The 20,733-nt window shown below is 39.4% G+C and overlaps 1 long non-coding RNA gene across 1 annotated transcript in view; it reads left to right on the plus strand.

Annotated features, from left to right (window-relative positions):
- Positions 1-7,474: 7,474 nt before the first annotated feature.
- LOC136864174 (uncharacterized) overlaps positions 7,475-20,733 on the plus strand; it is a 592,451-nt gene continuing 579,192 nt past the window's right edge. Inside the window, exon 1 of the long non-coding RNA XR_010859280.2 lies at positions 7,475-12,549. This is a non-coding gene — a long non-coding RNA (uncharacterized lncRNA). The remainder of the gene's footprint in view (positions 12,550-20,733) is intronic.

Here is a 20,733-nt window from a genome sequence, read left to right on the forward strand (position 1 = left end):
CATACAAGTCAGTCAGTGAATCCCATACTAATAGGTCTTATAAATTTACAATGTTTCGGAGATAGGCTAGCCCTTACCATCAAAGTCCTATTATAGAGAGAAAATAGAAATTTACACAGTCCAAAATGGAGCCGAAGCTTTTAGAATAAGATTATCTCGGAAGGGTATCGAACCCTGAACCACAATTTACACATTACAAACGCCCATTTATGGGTCAGGAAATTACATAAATGTTTAGTGTCAAACACCTCTAATACTTGACGCAGAAGCAGCTATTACACTCCCTACCTTTATACACGAGAGCCACATTCGAAGGAAGGATCGAAAGGTCCAGAAAATTTTACAGGAGCCGAAGCTCATACTCATACCGCAACGCCATCCACCGATAAATAGTTTCTTACCGCGCAGCGTCGTCCTAAGACTGATGTTTTTCCTGGCCACCAATGCGAAATTGTTTGTTTCGTATAAAGTGCGGAAAGGAAGCCTGTAAATTGATTGCTCACTACAGATACCAACTATTGGAAAATAGTTATGAATTACTGACCCCTACTAAAATTGTTGTCAGTTATTGTTATGATAATACTATTGGTTCTGCGTCCCACTAACTTCTTTTACAGTTTTCGGAGACGCCAAAGTACGCGACTTTTGTTCCGTAGGACTTCTATTACGTGCCAGAAAATTACCGATACGAGGCTGTCTTACCTGAGCGCCTTCAAATAGCACCAGACTGAGCCCACGAACAAATACGTCACCTTGGACTCAGGAAGCCAGTGCTCTTCCATAATAGGCACTCATATTATTATTATTATTATTATTATTATTATTATTATTATTATTATTATTAAATTGTTTGGACCTCTCGCAGGTACTGCCACCTTGACGAAGGCAATATGACATTGCCGGGTGTTTTTGGAGGCTTGCGTGCTCAAATGACCCTTAGAGCTATGCCAGCGGGAGCTACGACTTCTGGTAGGGCCACCCATACTGGACTGGTCTAAGGCGATGAGGCAGACTAAGAACAGTACCCTGGTCCTCCACTTTGGGGGTTGGACGTGGGGTCAACAAATTTATCCCGAAAAAAAATCTCTCGTTACGGAACTAAAGGACAAAGGAAACCGGGAGTGGGTGGAGATTGTCCAGGAAGCCAAGGCCCTACAGGGGCTATAACGCCAAGCAGTAAGTAAGTAAGTGAATTGTGTTGGAGTTACGATGCCGAGATCAACAAAAACGTGCACTCACCGCGTTTTGAAAATTATGACTGATGGTCTATGCTATGCTACCTTCGTGTTTGTATTCCCCTGTAAAAACGAGCTTTCAGACAGAATGTAAGTACTCAGTGCTAATGACCTTGCTGATCCAAGATTGTTAATTGAAACGGCAACAATAACAGCAACGTTTGTGTAAGGAACGGACGGGTTGTCCGTTACAGATTTTCGGTGTTGTGCCTGTCCTGTAGCTTGGTGCTTCTACATTACTTGATAATAATGTTAATGAGTTTTGATCCCACTACTTTAACGGTTTTCGGAGACACCATTGTGCCGGAATTTTGTCCCACAGTAGTTACGTTCCAGTGAATCTTCAGGCACGAGGCCGTATTTTATCAGCTGCAAATATCACCGGACTAAGCCGGGATCGAACCACCAACCGCCTGAGCTACTCTGGCCTGCTCTATTTAGTTTACTTATAGTTTTGCTGCTGATGACGTTAAGGAAATTAATAATTTTCTTTGATGTTCTATTTTACTTCAGATGGCATCTCAACCGCATTAGAGTTGATAAGAGTGTTGAACGTACCAATATTAACTATTGAATATTTAGGATGTGAAGTGATACAGGCTACTCGTTATTTATATCTATTACCTTTAAACCACTTCTTATGTGTACGTTTTCTTTTGCAGGCGAAAATGTGGAGGTTCTAAGAGAGTCTATCCAGGCCCTACTTGAAATGTTCCGGTTTCCGTTGGAGACGTTACCATTGATTTATGTCGTTCTCAAAGACACTCGCTCTGACGTGAAAGAAGCATCCAATCGCATCTTGGAGGGTAAGTGTACTGGCCGACTTGTAAAGAGTAGACTGCATTCCAGACTTGAAAGTTTTGGGGAGCATTAGATTAGATTGCAACCTCACCAAGGAAGGACTACAGTGGTTTATGTGATTTATGCTGAATTCCATCAATGATGTATCATGCATTTAAAAAAATAACTTTGTAAAGGTTCAAAAGAATTAAGCTCATACAAAAAGATTCCAAGAAAGGTAGTATTCAGGAGTAAGAAAAATCCTTAGTATTCTCACTGTATTCTTCTTTGGTCGTAACGGCCTACTAAGGACCACGTTATTTCAGCTGTCTCCTGTGGGCTTTGCCTTTGCCCAGTGCTCCTTCATTCGTTGCCTGTGTTGCTCTTTACTTTCCACCGTCCACGTCTTTCCCGTCTTCAACTTTGCCCTTTCTTGAAAATCCTGGTGGTCTTTTAGTTTCCTCCTGAGTGGGTTGCGTTCTTGCATATCTTCGTAAGTGATCCCAGTCTCCTGTAGGTCCCTTTCCACCTCCTTGAACCAAATTAGCTGGGTCTTCTTATCTTTAAAATAGCTAAAGATCTGGTTCGATGATCGTGTTGGTTTCATTCTTAGCAAGCGGTCATAAAATGCAATTCTCCTTCTCCGCATGACATCAGAGATCTTCTTGACATGAGTGTACAGCTCGTGGTTACGCTGATGTCTATATTTACCTTTATCTTTAATTGGGCCAAGAATTTTCCTTAAGTTCTTTCTTTCTTCCTTTCTTTAATTTCCATTTTTTTCTATCAGGCCTTTCTTGTTCATAACAAGGCATTCCCCTGCATACAAAGCCTCTGGTCTTATAACATTGCAGTAATGTCTGAGTTTTGCGTTCAAGGATACGGACGTTTTGTTGTAAACGTCCTTGGTCAGTTTATAAGCCATTTCTCTGTAATTGAACATTTTTGCTCCTCAAGCTGTAAGAAAAAATTTAATACATATTGTTGTACACCTCCAAAACCGCTATGTGAGAATATGTTTGGAGAAATATTGACCCGCAGCACATACGTTATTAAGAGCGAGAATTCCTTGACAATATTCGCCCAATATTAAACCTTATATGACAGAACCTTACAGGCTAATATTCTAACCTAACATATTTCACATAGTGACTTTTGCTGGCGCAAAGACAATATATTTCTTGTTGCATTTAAATGTCAAACTTCCTGTATTCTGGAGCAGTCTTCTCTAATAGTACTTAACCACTTGGCTTAATTATATATATATAATTAAAATATGTGATCAGATTATCACAATAATACAAGTAAGATTAAATTAAACATTTTGAGACTAGGATTAGTTTTACGTTAGTTAAGTTAATGACTTTGTTATATTTTAAATATTTCTGCTTTAATTTATGCAAAATATGTGTGTTGATATATTATCTGCTGTTTTTCTAACTCGTATTCTGTTCTCTTCCCTGTGTAGGAAGGAGAATTACAAAAATCGTGACAAAGTTCACTTATGAAAATGGATGACATGATCTCTCGCTTTATGTTATTATGAAAATGAAGAAAAGTTATACTCATACAATTTTATGGTTAAAATTTTGAGTGATCAACGGAATGTAGGCCAGTACAAAGTCTATAAAGGATATGGTGAAATAGATTAACATAAACTAAATGATGTGCTTATATGTGGTATGCGTCTTGTCGTAAATAGGTATGTGGTGTACAATGCTATGGAATTATTATTATGTTTATATCGTCTGCGTTGCTGCTTTTATGAGCTGGTTGATCCTGGCTTTCCAAGAACTCAGTTAAACTATGTGATTGGTCGTAAAAGTTACAATAATGACAGCACACCTATACCAACGATAAGGCATGTATGAAATGCAGTTCCTTGAGAACTGAAGTTGTTTATTTCCATAACTCGCATGACAGCATGGAGCCACTGCATAATACACGTACACATTGTTACCAGTTATAAATGATCTGTATTAATGATCAGAAAGTGCAAAAGTATGTGGAAAGAAAACAGACAAGTACCGGTGTATACATTTAACAGAATGATAATAGAAATGAAAACATGCAATTCTGTATCAGGGATCTGCAACAGAAAGCGAGCTGTTGAGAAATATACAGAAACTTGATATGCTTGGATGATAAAACATTCTTCGGATATCAGTACCCACATGTATTGTATTATGTTAAAACCATACATTTAAAAGAATGTACAAAGTGGAAAGAATGGTAATAACTTGTGAGTGATTTTTGTGCAGAAGGAATGAAGAAACGAAAAGAAGAACAAAGAAAGGAATGAACATGTGAAAAGAAGTAGTAAAAGGTATTTTCACGCGCGACGCAGAGACTCGATGTTTTTCGTGTGAGATCTATCGTGAGAGCAAAAGGCTCTTTTACTAAATGTTCGTGATGTGAGATCTATCGTTAAAACAACTTACTATCAACCATCAACACAATTGTTTGAAAGTAAGGAGCGGAAGAGTGAAAGAAATAAATACTAAACAAAAACGGAATGAACGAACGAAAGAATGAAGGTCGTACGTACTATATGGCGAAAGAAAAGAAAGAAAAAGAAAAGTTCGGTAAACGAAATAGGAATCGAAATTCAAAGAAATTCGTAGAATATTATGCCACTATTTAAGCACGATGATCTCTTTATACGGTAACTCAATTGATACATTGAAAATCTTCTCCTTTCACAACGGATAACAAAGAAATATTTCTGCAAGTATTTGTATTTAGTGACTATTCAGTATATTGTGTCCAACGTAGTTGAAGAACGTTTCAAGATTTGGCACTTTGTTTTGTAAAGACACGTTCTCAAATTGAACAAAGCACAACCATTTCTCCATGGTACCGGAATTTTTCCTCACAGGAATTATTTTACTTGCCCAAATATCTTCAGAAAACGCTACTGGCATATTTGAGCGCCTGAGGTGAGATTCAACCCATCGACATGAGCACAGAATGTTAGCCTTCTGCCATCTGAGACAACCCCCATTAATAGCAGCTAGGCTACACATACCAGTACAGAATACTCAGTCACTTAATTTATGCACGTAACACACGGAATTGATGACCACGAAGACCCAACCATTGATCATTTTCTACTTGTAATATAGACGGTCGTGGTCTCGTTGCTGAAGACAAAACCACAGTTCTGCGGTTCCATCGCGTTTGCACATTACCTTCCGCCTCAGTCCTCGAGCTACGGAAATGGACTGAAACTCTCTCAAGGCCGAATAGCCAATAAGTAACGACCAGATCGTTCACTGGTTTCATGCAAGGGCCACCTTCATTAGTAAAGTTAATCAGTTACGTTCTTGCAAATATTCTTATTAGGTAAGAGGCGTTAGTTTATTCAGTGTTCAGGGGTAGCGTGCCTGTCTCTTACTCAGACATAGCGGGTTAATTTTCTGGCCAGACCAGGGACTTCCGTTGGCTGGAACCGTGTTCACTCAGCCTCGTGAGACCAGCTGAGTAGTTCTGATTCAAGAGGCAGTGAACCAGGCCTGAAACTGACGTCATACTGACCACGCGACACTCAAATATCTGCAGGCCATCAGCAGTCGTCTTAGCAGGCCAATCGGCTGCTGTGCCACCAGTTCTTTCTGTTACGGGTCATGGGCGGCTTCCATTCCAGCCCTTGAGAAAGTTGTAAAGGAAGCTTAGCTGTTGGAGATGTGTCCTCCCGAACCTACGTTCATCCAAACTTACATGTGAAATGTTAGCAATTCGTTTGCATCAGCTCCGTGCAAGGCTTAACTTCACTACACAGTTATAATTCATTTTGTCATATAAGTATTAGCAACGGTACTTTACTATTTATCAAATTGTGTTGGAAGCGAATGCTATTCCTCCGCGCGTAAGTACGAGTAACATGAAAGATGATGTGTGTCAGAAGACATTTCTGATGATTTTTGCAACTTATATCATAATTTAGCAGTTTGCATCCATCAGACCCGGACTGGCAATATGTTTTCCCTCTCGAAAAATGATGATTGATTATATACTGGCGACTGGCGAGCGCCAATAATCGCGTTCTCTGTAGTTCTCATTGGCTCGCCACCGAAATATATTTGCTTGTTGCTTGTTTAAAGGGGCCTGACATCTAGGTCATCGACCCGAAATTTATTTGCATACAGTCCATTGTTAAACGAAAAACCGTACAATTGTATTTCGTTCGAAATTGTTCATGTAGACATTTCCATAAAACAAATACTACTGACAAAACGGTGAAATAACTGACTTGGCATCTCTTCAAAACCCTTACACTCATTCAGTTCATTGAAATTGATACTGGTTCTATCCGGAAACCCATGTCAGAACTGGCAGATTTTCAGTAAGAAGTGTAAAATGTGTCCAGACAATTTTACATCTAGAACAACAATCCACACAATCCGATTTTTATAATTATCTTTATCGAAAACATTTTAGAAAATAGTTCTTAGAACTAGATTTCGAGCATGTAGACTTTTCCCCTATACCATTGTGAAATGTAACTATTCAAGCACCAGTTCATTGTGTGATATCAAAATTTCGTGTAATTCTCTGACAGATTCGAAATAATGAAGTAAGATTAAAATATTTTCGGGTAGCTTACTCGTTATAAAAGGACAGACAGACACAGACACCAACCATAAGACATTCATGATTTTATTTATTAGATAGCTCTGCTGTGTGTTCATCGTCCCTTTAGCTGTAAATTTTCCTTTTAGGAGAGAGTAAATCTACTTTCATAGTTTACTCACATTGAGCCACATTTAAATACCAACCAACCGTACTCGGATTTGTGCAGGAGAGCATCATCGCTCTTCTACCGCCTGGCGATTCCCTCCAGAATATTTTTATAACATTTTATATAGCCTCAGCAAGAAATAATTTTCCCTTACACAGATATAAATCTTATTTCACAAGCTAAGATTTTTTTCCAGGAGTTGCAGAAATCCCTCATATATACTTTCTCACTTGGCCTCGTTAACTCATACCCGTGCCGTCCTTGCTCTTGAGCGAAACTGGTTGCTGCTTTGTTCTATTTTAGCGAATTTATTCCATAATTTCGACTACTGAAAAGAATCGGTTATGCCAGTGTCCACAACTATGCTGTCCTTTTCAGAGGATCTACATTAATGATTTCCATATGTAGATATAATATGGGACTGAAATCATTGAACCTGTGTCTTCTAGCGCAAACTCATAAATTATAGTCATATTTTGTGTTATAGCTTTGTGCATACACATTCGACTACACTGCAGCTATCTACCCCTGAACTGTCATAACTGCTAAATTTTATTTAACTACTGTGTGGAAATCCAGATATTTCTGTAACAGAATGTTCAGGAGCAGTGTCAGTTAAGAAGAATTCTAAGGAGAATAAACACATTTGTTTAACAGGATATCTAACGCTTCATTCATCTACGGCTGAAGGAAGTGAGGAAGCTTCAGTTCTGTGCCTCCACCGTTGGATGTATTATGCAAAGAACAGACGACCGCGATGCACGGAACCATTGAACAGCGATGCAGTGCTGTGGGTGCAAGAGTACAATGCAACAAACGGAATGAATAATATGAAAAACGTCGGTTGGGGAGTTGTGTGCGTGTGTGGAAGTCAAACGTTGTGAATAATTCTTTCGCGAGACTTGTTGCATTGGATTGTTGTTCGAGTTGGATGTCAACACGAGATTTCAATTAAAACACTGACTCTGCACAGTGCGTTTGTTAGACTAATCCCCAGTGAGGAGACCATTATATATGTGACCCGCACAGCCAAGAAGTAGTTCAGGAGCATAACTACACGAAGAGGAATTTTGGAGTTCCGTTCAGTCCAATTGTTAATGCAACACAAATATAATACTGAAGACGTCATAACGTTCTCTATGTGAATTTACTAGAATATAATTAAAATTAAACGTCATGATCTATATCTTTTAACTAAAAATGATGAGAATACGTGGATTTTCTAGCATCTGTTTTGACAGGAACTACTAACAACTGAAAACAGTTTTTAAGTTGAAAATAATAAACGTAGCTTCATAATTTCAAGGTCAGTTCAAATGAGACTTTTACAGGAGAGTGGTTGATCTTTCAGGAATGCTTCTCTTTAACTATAGTAAACAAACAAGAACTTGTTCCTTGCCTCCCGCAGAGCTGGGGAATTGTTACAATGAAACTGGAGGAATTTTAGTGCCCTTATCAAGAATATATTGCCTTGCGTTTCGCCATATGCCTGAAATTTTGGAGAGAAAAAGTTGTAACAAAAGTATATTCAGTAGTGAAGATTATAATGCTGAATTTTTGCAGGCAACCACTCTGCTCAAGGCGCTTTGGAATTTCAAAAGCTCTGCTACGCGGCGAAGTCGGTCTTCTGATGTACTCTCCCCAAGAAGCGAACCAATTACCATAACCTGCTTCTCAACTTCTTTTTACAGTCTATCGCGTTGTTTTTATTTTATGGTTTGGGATCTCCTGACCCAAATTATTTCACGACTTGGTGATAAGATTATGTAAAATATTATTCCGTTCAAGCGACGACTGATCTTCGATAGATTGTCGTCATAAAACTGTGAAACGAATCAATCCCATTCGAGTCGCACTCTCCATCTAGCAGGTTCAGCTTAAATACTCATGAGAAAGGAAGGCCAAAAATCAGTTCCATATTACTGCCAGTGCAAGATGAAAGGCACAATTTATTCGAAAAGAAAACATTGTCAAGTTCTTTTTCAACAGGATTACTGCCAGTGCATGATGAAAGGCACAATTTACTCGAAAAGTAAACATTGTCAACTTCTGTTTCAACAAATACTTCATCATGAATTGGTTTGAATGGATGGTGAATTCTTGCATGTGTAGCATTGTACGGGTGCTCAGTCGCACGTAATCCTTCATAAAAGTAAATCAAAATGATGTCAGACACTAACATGGGAGCATTTATCTGAAAAATGTGGTGAGTGAATTGCAGTTCCGTTCTCGTCAAATTAACCAACCGAAACAAAATAATTCTTTCCATCCACATTAGTGCAGCTGAAGAATATGTATGCATAAAATAATACATTTGTTTCTGACTTTTTAGCAAGAAGTTGAGCCTATGTAAAACGAAGAATATATTTCTTTTGTCATTTATTTATCTGTAGCTACAGCAGAGTATTTATTCCAATTACAGTAACCGTACATATCACATTAAAACATAGATCAAATGGATCACAGAATGATAAGAAATTACAAATTTATATTGTTATTAACAAAAGTTAAAATAAATGACAAATAATTAGAAGAGATAAAAGGGAGAATATAAAGGGCATACAAATTAAGTAAAAAATTGAGAAGTTAACAATTCACTTCTTGAAAATTGTGATGGAGATTAAACACGAAATCATACTACGGAAATATTTAAAACTATTCACTAGAGTTCTGAACTTTTCTGGTTCAATATTACCGCCATTGCAAGACTAAAGGCACTGTTTATTCCAAAAATGAACATTGTCAAGTTCTGTTTCAACAAATACTTCGGCGTTGAATTTTGGACAGCAAGTTTTGTTTCAAGAAATACTTCTGATTTGAATTTTGGATTGCAAGTCTTTATGTTCAGGAATATCAACAGACGACCGTTCGCTAGCCTAACGATATGTTTTTCTGAATAACAGAATTTATGAATGGTATTTTCCGTGAAGATTGATGTAAGGTGTGTTGTCATAAATCCATAAGAGTTGTTTTCATTGCTAAGTACTGGCCTACATAATATTGGAGGAAAATGTTGATCAATAAATGAAAAAATCTTCAGTGGATCCAGTTCTCACGAACGGTGGCAAAGTTTGGAGAATGTGGCTCAAGAAGCGGCACATATAATAGCACAATAATGAGATATAGAACTACGTGGTGACTTGACAAAAACAAGCGACTTATTCAATAAAGTGTAACATTGGATAATTTTGAAATTTCTATACAAGACGTGGACAGTGACGACGAACTGCTTATTTCGCAATTTTATTGTGACTAATAAAGTCTGTACTCATTAAGGAAGTACATAATGATATGATGATGAATATAGGTTTGAAGATGTTTCAGAGTCGTCGCACCGTTTTGCGAATGTTCTTTCCTTTGAGACAAGCCTTGTTGTGGCTGTTTCATATGCATACATGCCATTACCGAAATGTAAGCCTAAAGCTAATTTTACTGGATGAATGTTAGTTCATGACATAATCTCAATTATTTATGGACCGCAGATCAAAAAATGCTTTGTTTTTGTATTCTGTTGCCAAAATATATTTGGACTACATTATTTCCTGTAAGGTACTCTAGGTAATCATTTATGACATAAGCAGTGTGCTGTCGTCATCTGATGTGTGAACATTTTCGTGCATACTGAGTCATTCATCAAGTATGTTAAACTTGAACTTCACGAAGACAGTGTGAAGTAATGCACATCTGTTGTGTACTTTTAGTTCCTACATCTGAAGGTTTGCTATTCGGAAATTATCCTTGCAGGTCTTTATCATTTAGGTGTAGTACAGAAATAATGTGACGTTTCATCGACGATCTTTCATTACTAAACATCAGCTGTTGTCTTTTAAGAGAAGGAAGTTTTCTTTTTACTGTGATTGTTATACAAGAAATTTACTCTTCCGTGCCTTGCATATATTCAGTCACCATTTATGGAAAGGTACAAGGCTCTCTTCTTATCTCTGCAAACTTACAAGATATGAATGGATTCAATATAATGAAATTTCATTATCTGCAAATGTTTAACAACGATTTTACGTTCATTTCTTAGACTTTCCGCATGTGCTACGATTTATTGCTTAGTTTGTTGTTTGTGTGATAAGTTATGGAATAAAATTAATATCAAGATGAATTTATTCCAAAAGTGTGGAACTAAATGAAAAATCACCGAAGTTTCTGTGAGAAACTTACTGAAAATATTGTTCATTATTGGATATCATAGTCCCCTATTTAACTCGGAAGATAATTGCTTTTATTAAGATGGAATTTTAAACGATTATGACTAATGTAGGTAACATTTACTGTGTTTTAAAACATAAATGCTCCAATATAAAGAAGGCTATTGCGTGGTTTTTAATAATTATTGTGTGAGCTATGCAAATTAAAACATTTTCATACTTTGAAATTGAATATATTTTAGATTTATCTATCATTTTTTGTTCTTCCTTCAATACGAAGTCTTTCAGGAAGTTATATCTAGTTTAGCAGCTATTTCTTCTATTGGTATAAACGACAAAATAAAACATGTTTTCACGGCTGAATAATATTTCATCATGTAATTTACCATATCCATATGTATAACGATATACAGCTATGAAGGTTTTCAAAATGCAGTTATACCTGAGAATGAGTCTAATTTAAGTAGGAAATTACAATCACAAACTAGTCTCGTAGTTAACGTGAAATGAACAAGATATATAAACATAAAAAATGATGATGTGAAAAATTTTACAAGGAAAATTAATCACATTGTGAACTACTATTTTGTAACAAATGGATTTGTTACAGTTGAAAACATCGAAGCTAGTTTCTTCTTCTACTTCTACTTGTTCAGGTAAACAAATAACCTGAACAGTGTTGTTGCAGACCCCACACTTTGTGAATGGGATACAAAGGGATAACAGGCACTGAAAGCTTTGTTTGCAATCAGGTGATTAAGCAAGTGTTACCTTTTTACATGACGCACCCAATTGTTTGAAGAAGCTATTTGTGCAGTCATTGTGTTCTCTATGCAGTAAACATGTGCCTGAAGGTCGCACGTGTGTGTGACAGTGAAGTATTTACCCAGTTGCATATAAAAAGCATTGTTTGGCAAACATGTCTTCAAGATCTGTGCCAATAAGGCCTTATCACTGGCATGTGAAAAATCTTGCAGTTCTTTTGGTACACAGTTGCTACGGCAACATACTTTGTTCACACTTAGTGCTAGTATTATATTACGTTGTACAAAACGTACTTAATTCTCGCACAACTATATGATACATTTTAATTTGAGAGTGTATACTTTCAGATCAACGCCAAATACTGTAATGAATGACAAATGTTTTCATAGAGGCCATAACACGACTAATAAGTCAGATTTCATGCCACAGTGAAATGCTTCGTTATTTTAGAATAAGTTTCACTGTACAACCGAATATAAAGTTTCATGAAGATTATGTATGAGGCCATCTTTGAATAAAATATTGGTTAACCAAAGACTCAGTGTGGTCTAAATTAAATTAGTGTTCCAGTGATAACGGAATTAAATAATGCCTCCACAAATGTGACGCCAATGGAACACTTCGGCCAAAAAATAGTAATGAAGTGAAAAATTACGGATTTAAATAGGCTAAGATTATAAATATATGGCTAAGAATTTAGAAATGTGATCGGATATGTCAAGAACTACACAACGAGGAATATAAATCACATTTTAAATAAATACCAATGCAAAAAAGAGCTGATATTAACGGAAGTCGCCTCTTGCTGCAGTATCCTGAATCAAAGATGACTTCCTGATGTCACAGTAAATGGACAGTCACACCATACTTGGTAAGTACGAATATTGAAATTTATCTTAATTCCTGTTTCATGGTGACCAGAGAAAATATTTCATGTTTTGTATTTGTTGGTATTTGTTGTATTTATATATTTCTGTACTGAGTGTGATGTAGGTTGAAAAGGAATCTAATTAAGAATTTACAACGAAGCTTAATTTAATATTACTTTCGAAAGTTATATGTTAGTAGGTTGACAAACCATTTGAAAGTAAAAACTTTCATGAAGGGGAAGGGAATGCGACCTTAATTATCACTTTGGTTTATTACCGTGAGGGTGTCACGAAAAGTAGTTTATCAGACGATTACGAAAAGAGCATTATTACAGATTCTTGCAGAACTGTACAGTATTTTAAACATGGCGTTGATAATTCCTTTTATGATAATATGAGTGCTTAATCTGGAATGGTAAATTGGTAACAGTCGTGAGGTAAGGTACTTACGTTCTTGGGTACTTTGTTCGATTGTTTCAACTAATAAAAATATGTAGGAAGATAACAGTCCGCCTCTGTGGTGTAGTGGTTAGTGTGATTAACTACCACCCCCGGAGGCCCGGGTTCGATTCCCGGCTCTGTCACGAAATTTGAAAAGTGGCACGAGGGCTGGAACGGGGTTCATTCAGCCTCGGGAGGTCAACTGAGTAGAGGTGGGTTCGATTCCCACCTCAGCTATCCTGGAAGTGGTTTTCCGTGGTTTCCCACTTCTCCTCCAGGCAAATGCAGGGATCGTACCTAACTTAAGGCCACGGCCGCTTCCTTCCCTCTTCCTTGTCTATCCCTTTCAATCTTCCTATCCCCCCCACAAGGCCCCTGTTCAGCATAGCAGGTGAGGCCGCCTGGGCGAGGTACTGGTCATCCTTCCCAGTTGTATCCCCCGACCCAGAGTCTGAAGCTCCAGGACACTGCCCTTGAGGCGGTAGAGGTGGGATCCCTCGGTGAATCCGAGGGAAAAACCGATCCTAGAGGGTAAGCAGATTAAGAAAGAAGAAAGGAAGGAAACATCGATTATAATGAAGATAAATAAAGACACACTACATTTGACCAATAATTACCAGTCTCGTAAAACTGTTTATTTGAAAGTGGAACTTCAGTTGCAGGAAGATCATTTGTCCATTAGCATCATTAGCATAAATGTTCGTGTTTGATTTTCAGAAACTACTACTCTCAAAAATACTGAGTAGGCTACTTTAAATAAAATTATCATGAAGGCCTAATATGCATACGTTATTTCTTTCTTTCTTTCTTTCTTTCTTAATCTGTTTACCGTCCAGGGTGCATTTTTCCCTCGGACTTAGCGAGGGGTCTCACCTCTACTACCTCAAGGGGAATGCCATGGAGTGTGTGACTTTGAGTCGGGCATACATACATCTGGGATGGAGGACCAGTACTTCGCCCAGGTGGCCTCACCTACTATCCTGAACAGAAGGGGCCTTGTCTGAGCGGGGGGGTGGGGGTGAGAAATGGGAAGATCGGAAGGGATAGGAAAGGAAGAGGGAAGGAAGCAGCCGTGGCCATAAGTTAGGTACCATCCCGGCATTTGTTTGGAGGAGAAGTGGGAAACCAAGGAAAACCACTTCGAGGATGGCTGAGGTGAGAATTGAATCACCCTCTACTCAGTCGACCTCCCGAGGATGTGTGGAACCCGTTCCAGTCCTTGTACCACTTTTCAAATTTCGTGGCAGAGCCGGGAATGGAATCCGGGCTTCCGGGGGTGGCAGCTGATCATACTAACCACAACAGCATGTTCTTTACCGTTTGACCATATCCTTGTCCTCATTTTCATGAAATTCATTAAACCGGTACCTTATATATATATATATATATATATATATATTATTTCCATGAAAGCCATGCAGGTGATGATGGATTAATAATGATGATGCGGAAGAATAATATATTCTCTGAAGTTTTCAGTGCATCTCCTGTTCAAGTGTGACTGTTGATATCAGTCAGGTATTACTTTCGGAAACCTGATCCACTTTTGTGACCTGTCTCGCCATTTCTTTCAGAGTCAGTGATCTTGGGAACACTGTTACATGCTGGATGAGATGCCATGTAAAATGGGATTTCTAGAGGTCAGATGGTACAATTCTCTCCAAATTAACTTGGTCAATAAATAACGTATAATGATTCCGAATATTGTTTGATCATTGATTTAAATGGCATCATCCGTTTAATTCCGTGTATGCTGCGAAAGATGGAACTTTCAAATGTTCGGAGGAGTATCAATAATACTGTTATTGGTTTCACGTCCCACTGGCCGTCTCCGTACCATAACTAGCTGCCGTCCTTGGAGGCAGAGTAATGCCAGAGATTTAAGAATGGCAGGAGGGCTCATATGTGGGTAAAATGGTACATGCAGCTCACCTGCCTGATAAGCGATGCAACATCTCAGGACAAGGACACGAGTTTACGTCCTTCTGACTACTTTTACGGTTTTCGAAGACGCCGAAGTGCCTTAAATTTCCTCCCACAGCATTTCTTTTACGTGCTGTTAAATCTACCGACGCGAGGCTGGCGTATTTGAGTGCCATCAAATACCATCGGTCTGAGTCCGAATTGGGCTCAGAAAGCCAGTACTCTACCATCTGAGCCAGAGAGGAGGAATTGCTCGGATGTGCTTATTGGTATTGAGAAATAAAGGGGTTACTTTTGTTGTTGAATGAGTTTGAATGTTTTAAAACGAAGATTTGCTTTTCTTGAAAAAGAAGTGGGAATGATAGATTGAATGCTAGTGATTACCATACAGGTATGAGTTACTTCTCAGATGTGTTCATAATATGCATATTATTCAGTTAATCGTTGGTGAAAGCTACGAATCCAATTCAAGGTAAGTTTCAACAAGAAGCACTGAGTTTCAAACCTTCAACTTCGACCAGACCCACATGATACTCCTATTGAGCTACCAATGGTATGCTGAGATGTATCCAAGACATGGGGCCCTTTCTGGTTATACTTTTGGTTAAGCTTGAGCCGGTATGGTGGGCAGGTGGGCTCAAATTCCACTCTCAGGTATGCTTTCAGTGATATTCTGTGTGTTCGCATTTCAATAATTCTAAGCAAACCCTGGAGTGGCCCCTTCATATTTATTTCTAACCTGAATGTATTTGTACGAAAAGTTAATCGCAGTAACAGACATGACGTAAGTAGCTGCTGACCACCATGTTCCTAGTCCGCAATACGAATAAGTAATAGAAAACTCGGAAGATATTGAGCAAGGTGATGAGGTAATTATGTATTCAAATAATAAGCAAGAGAAGCTGCTTGAGTGGACACTTCGTGCATCGAAGAAAAATAAATCTATAGTAGCCAACGTTGCAATAATTCCAGGTGGATTTTACAAAAATCCTTATTTCACCGTTAATGCGCTTCAGAAAGACGTAGACCGAGCTCGATAGCTGCAGTCGCTTAAGTGCGGCCAGTATCCAGTATTCGGGAGATAGTAGGTTCGAACCCCACTGTCGGCAGCCCTGAAAATGGTTTTCCATGGTTTCCCATTTTCACACCAGGCAAATCCTGGGGCTGTACCTTAATTAAGGCCACGGCCGCTTCCTTCCCACTCCTAGCCCTTCTCTGTCCCATCGTCGCCGTAAGACCTATCTGTGTCGGTGCGACGTAAAGCAACTAGCAAAAAAAAAAAAAAAAGAAAGATGTAGCCTCTTTTTACAACACGCTGCAATTTTTCAAGAACAGGAATCTAATTGTTATTTCAAATTAATGTTTCTATTTTCTTCGTTATTTGCTTTACGTCGCACCGACACAAATAGGTCTCATGGCGACGATGGGACTGGAAAAGTCTAGGAATGGGAAGGAAGCGGCCGTGGCCTTAATTAAGGTACAGCCCCAGCATTTGCCTGGTGTGAAAATGGGAAAACACGGGAAACCATCTTCAGGGCTGCCGACAGTGGGTTCGAATCCACTATCTCCCGGATGCGAGTTTACAGCTGCGCGCCCCTAGCTGCACGGCCAACTCGCCCGGTCCATTTTTTAAAACTCTGTATAACTTTATAGTTCTGTTTATATATACATCTTCATTCTAGTCTCTGTTCGGCTCCATGGCTAAGTGGATATCGTGCTGGCCTTTGGTCCGAGGGGTCTCGGGTTCGATTCCAGACAGGGTCGGGTATTTTAACCTTCATTGGTTAATTCCGATAGATCGGAGGCTGGGAGTGTGTGCCGCCTTCATCGTTAGAATATTCACCATAGGTAAGGGCCCCATCATCACAGCCGCGCAGGTCGCCTGTATGGTGTGAACTGGAAAGACCTGCACCAGTCCTCTTAGAAGGCCACACGAAATTATTATTTTAGACTCTTACGCCTTTGAGAGTTCAGTGAATTAGCTATGCTCCTCGACAATCCTATATTTCCAACTAGCTCTGTGGCCTCGTTTTATTTCGCTAACGCTTATATTTAAATGATTGAGTCTAACTATCGTCAACTTGGTCTACCTCTGCTTCTCTTACCATCCATGGCCGAGTCCGTTATTCTCCTAGGTAACACGTGCTCCTCCATTCGCCTCATACGACCCCATCACCGAACACCGAAGCTGGTTTATCTTCATATCATCATCCATCGAGTTCATTCCTAACTTAGGTTCGATCTCCTCGTTCGGAGTACCCTGTTTGTGCCAGCACTCATACTCACTACCTTCAGATCTGTTACTTCGAGTTTATGAATATCCTCCGAGTCCAACCAGCTTTGACTGTTCAATTAAACATAGAATGACATGTTTCTTTCTTAGAAGACATTTTATTTGATAGAATTTGATGATTTTATTTTAACAACGAAACATGTCATTCTGTTTTTAATTCAATTGTATCTTAATCTCTTCTTAATATTTTTCCAGATATTTTTAAAATGTTATTTTCTCCTTAATTAGTTTGGCAGACTGAAGTACCAAACAGTTATAGAACGCAGATTCACACAAATATGTTCATCCAAAACAAGAGTGAAACATTTCACTGCATTTGATAACACACCGAAAAGCCTCTAAGCCCTCTTAAGAGATCGCGCCTTAACCAACTTTTTTTTTTGCTAGTTGTTTTACGTCGCACCGACACAGATAGGTCTTACGGCGACGATGGGACAGGAAAGGGTTCGGAGTGGGAAGGAAGCGGCCGTGGCCTTAATTAAGGTACAGTCACAGCATTTGCCTGGTGTGAAAATGGGAAACCACGGAAAACCATTTTCAGGGCTGCCGACAGTGGGGTTCGAACCTACTATCTCCCGAATACTGGTAACTAAGTATTAACCGGGACAACCAACAGTACGTACATTCTTCCTCTACTACCACTTTTCCCACATCTGTAGGGTCGCGGGTGGGAACTATGTTGCACATACGGATTTGGCGCTGTTTTACGGCCGGATGCCCTTCGTGACTCCAACCCTGTATGCAGGGATGTGATAACTATTGCGTGTTTCTGTGGGGTGTGGTGTGTTGTCTGAATAGGAAGAGGAAAGTGTTGGGACAAACACAAACACTCAGTCCCCGGGTCAGATGGGCCGGGGAACCAACTGTACGTTCAGTATAACAGATACATGCAAAGTATTGTTGACTACCTGCACTGATGAAGCCATTCAACTAAAATCTTCTCCAAATCCTCATGTTTTTCCGCATTTAACTTTACTCCGCTATATCTTCCAACGACAATAGTGTTTGGATGACGATACTATATTACTGTTCTTAATGTTGATGATGGGAATCAGCGAGTTGTTTCTGATGAAGAACGGTTGTTTTCATTAGACTTCTTTAAGATTTATAATTATGCCGATAAAGAAGGTGCTTTTCGTTTAACACTCACTTGAATCACACAGACACTTCAAAGCACTAAGGTCAACATGAAACTGTCCGGCTCCATGGCTAAATGGTTAGTGCCTTTTGCACAGGAGAAATTAGGTTTTATTCCCGACCGCGTCGGGGACCTTAACCTCCACTGGTTAATTCCATTGGCTCGGAGGCTGGGTGTGTATGCCGTCTGCCACATCCTCACAGACTCGCAGGACCCCTATTCGGCGTCAACTCGAAAGACCTGCACCAGACCTCTTCGGAGGCCACACATCAAACTGACAAGCAACATATTCCAGAATTAAAGGAAGTGATCGAGTGGGTTGGCCGTGCGGTTAGGGTCACGCGGCTATGGGCCTGCATTCGGGAGATAGTGGGTTCGAATCCCACCGTCAGCAGCTCTGAATATGGCTTACCGTGGTTTCCCATTTTCATACCAAACAAATGCTGGGGCTGCACCTTAATTAAGTTCACGGTCGCTACCATCTCAACATCCCAGTCCTATCACTTTCCCATCCTTGCGCCGCCGAAAACCTTCGATGATTTAGTGCGATGTTAAACCGCTAGCAGTGAATAATAATAATAATAATAATAATAATAATAATAATAATAATAATAATAACTACAATTGGAAACTTATTCATGAAGGTACGGATTTTATTCCTTCCTGAAAATTCTATATTAACTAATACGCGTTGCTTGTTATTAAGTTAAAGGTCGAACAAGTCATAGGATGTATACATTCTGGTGAAGTGCTTCATTAGGCGAAATTACTTGTAGTAGCTTATTTGATCCCTTAACTGCAGGGTAAATGAAGGAAGAGTAGCGTTGATGTTGTTTAATTGAAAGCTTCATTGGGGAGAGTTCAAACAAAAGTTCATTTGCTTTTGGGGACATCACAGAGCGGGCATCGATCCTGTATTCCCTCATGCAAAGCGCTCTTTTACCACATACGCTATTGCAGCCCGATATGCTGGGTTTGTAGTGAATGTTTCATGCATATTTTCGCAATGTGGAGGAAGACTCCGTTTTCACTATTGATCAGCTACCTTACGTCAGTTCAGAGAATGGATAAACTGTGCTTAAATTGCGATACAGTAACGAAGCTTATGAATAACTTGCTGGAAGGTCTTTTGAAGTACAGTACATTGGTATAACTGAAGCAGACATACCACTCTTAGAGGGGTATTCGTTAGGCCAGTACTAACTCATCAGTCCCAGTTTGAGTGTACAGGGTTTGAACCCCGGAATCTTCTGGTAGGAATTTCAATAGGACCAACGCATCCGACCTTAAACCACCGAAATTGAGTGTCGACCTCATAAACACATAGGGAGGTAAAAATGAAAATCCACAGCCTGTTTCCAGTCATTCGACCGGGTCAGGAATGGAATGAATGAAGCCCCCATCTAACGGCGAGGATAGGAAATGTGCCGTCTGCCGAAGCGTGTCGCACTCCTCTGGGGCAATGATAAATGACTGATAGATGAAACTAAATGTAAATGGAGATATTTTCTGGAATGAAATATGACAGGGAAAACCGGAATACCCGGAGAAAAACCTGTCCTGCCTCCGCTTTGTCCAGCACAAATCTGACATGGATTGACCGCGATTTAAACCATGGTATCCAGCGGTGTGAGGCCGGCGCGTTGCCACCTGTGCCACGGAGGCTTCACGTAGGGAGGTAGCATCGAAAAAATGTTGGCAACACATGATGATGATGATGATGATGATGATGATGATATTTTGTGATAGTGGTTCTTTCCCCAGCCAAGAAAATATGTAAATGGTCAATAAAAATCAACAAGGATTGAATACAATGAAGGGAAAGTTGATGGTGATAATTACTGTTTTAAGAAGTACATCTGCGCAACCATCCTCTATTGATAATAGTCAGAGGGTAAAATTAAAAGGTGTCCGACAATTTGAAAAATGAAGGTATCGACCAAATAAAGACAAGGGCCATGAAGGGCATGAAAGTGAAAGACTCCCTAGGCCTCCGAACCTAATACCGCCGGAGTCGGACAAGAACAAGAATTGGCTGAGCGAAGTCGGTGAGGATAGATGAAAGTAAGAAGCCTGGCATAAGTGAGTGGAAGCAATGCCTGGACTAAGCTAAGGCCCCCATGGTGGCAACCCACGTTCAATCAATCAATCAATCAATCAATCAATCAATCAATCAATCAATCAATCAATCAATCAATCAATCAATCAATCAATCAATCAATCAATCAATCAATCAATCAATCAATCAATCAATCAATCAGCCAGTCAGTCAGTCAAACACTCACTACTGACGTGCATTTAGGGCTGTCGCCCAGGTGGCAGATTGCTTATCAGTTGTTTACCTAGTCTTGCCTGGCCTGGTGAACGAGGACATCACACGTCTAGAGTGGC

The sequence above is a fragment of the Anabrus simplex genome, chromosome 2 (assembly GCF_040414725.1).
Source record: "Anabrus simplex isolate iqAnaSimp1 chromosome 2, ASM4041472v1, whole genome shotgun sequence".
Taxonomy (NCBI): Eukaryota; Metazoa; Arthropoda; class Insecta; order Orthoptera; family Tettigoniidae; genus Anabrus; species Anabrus simplex.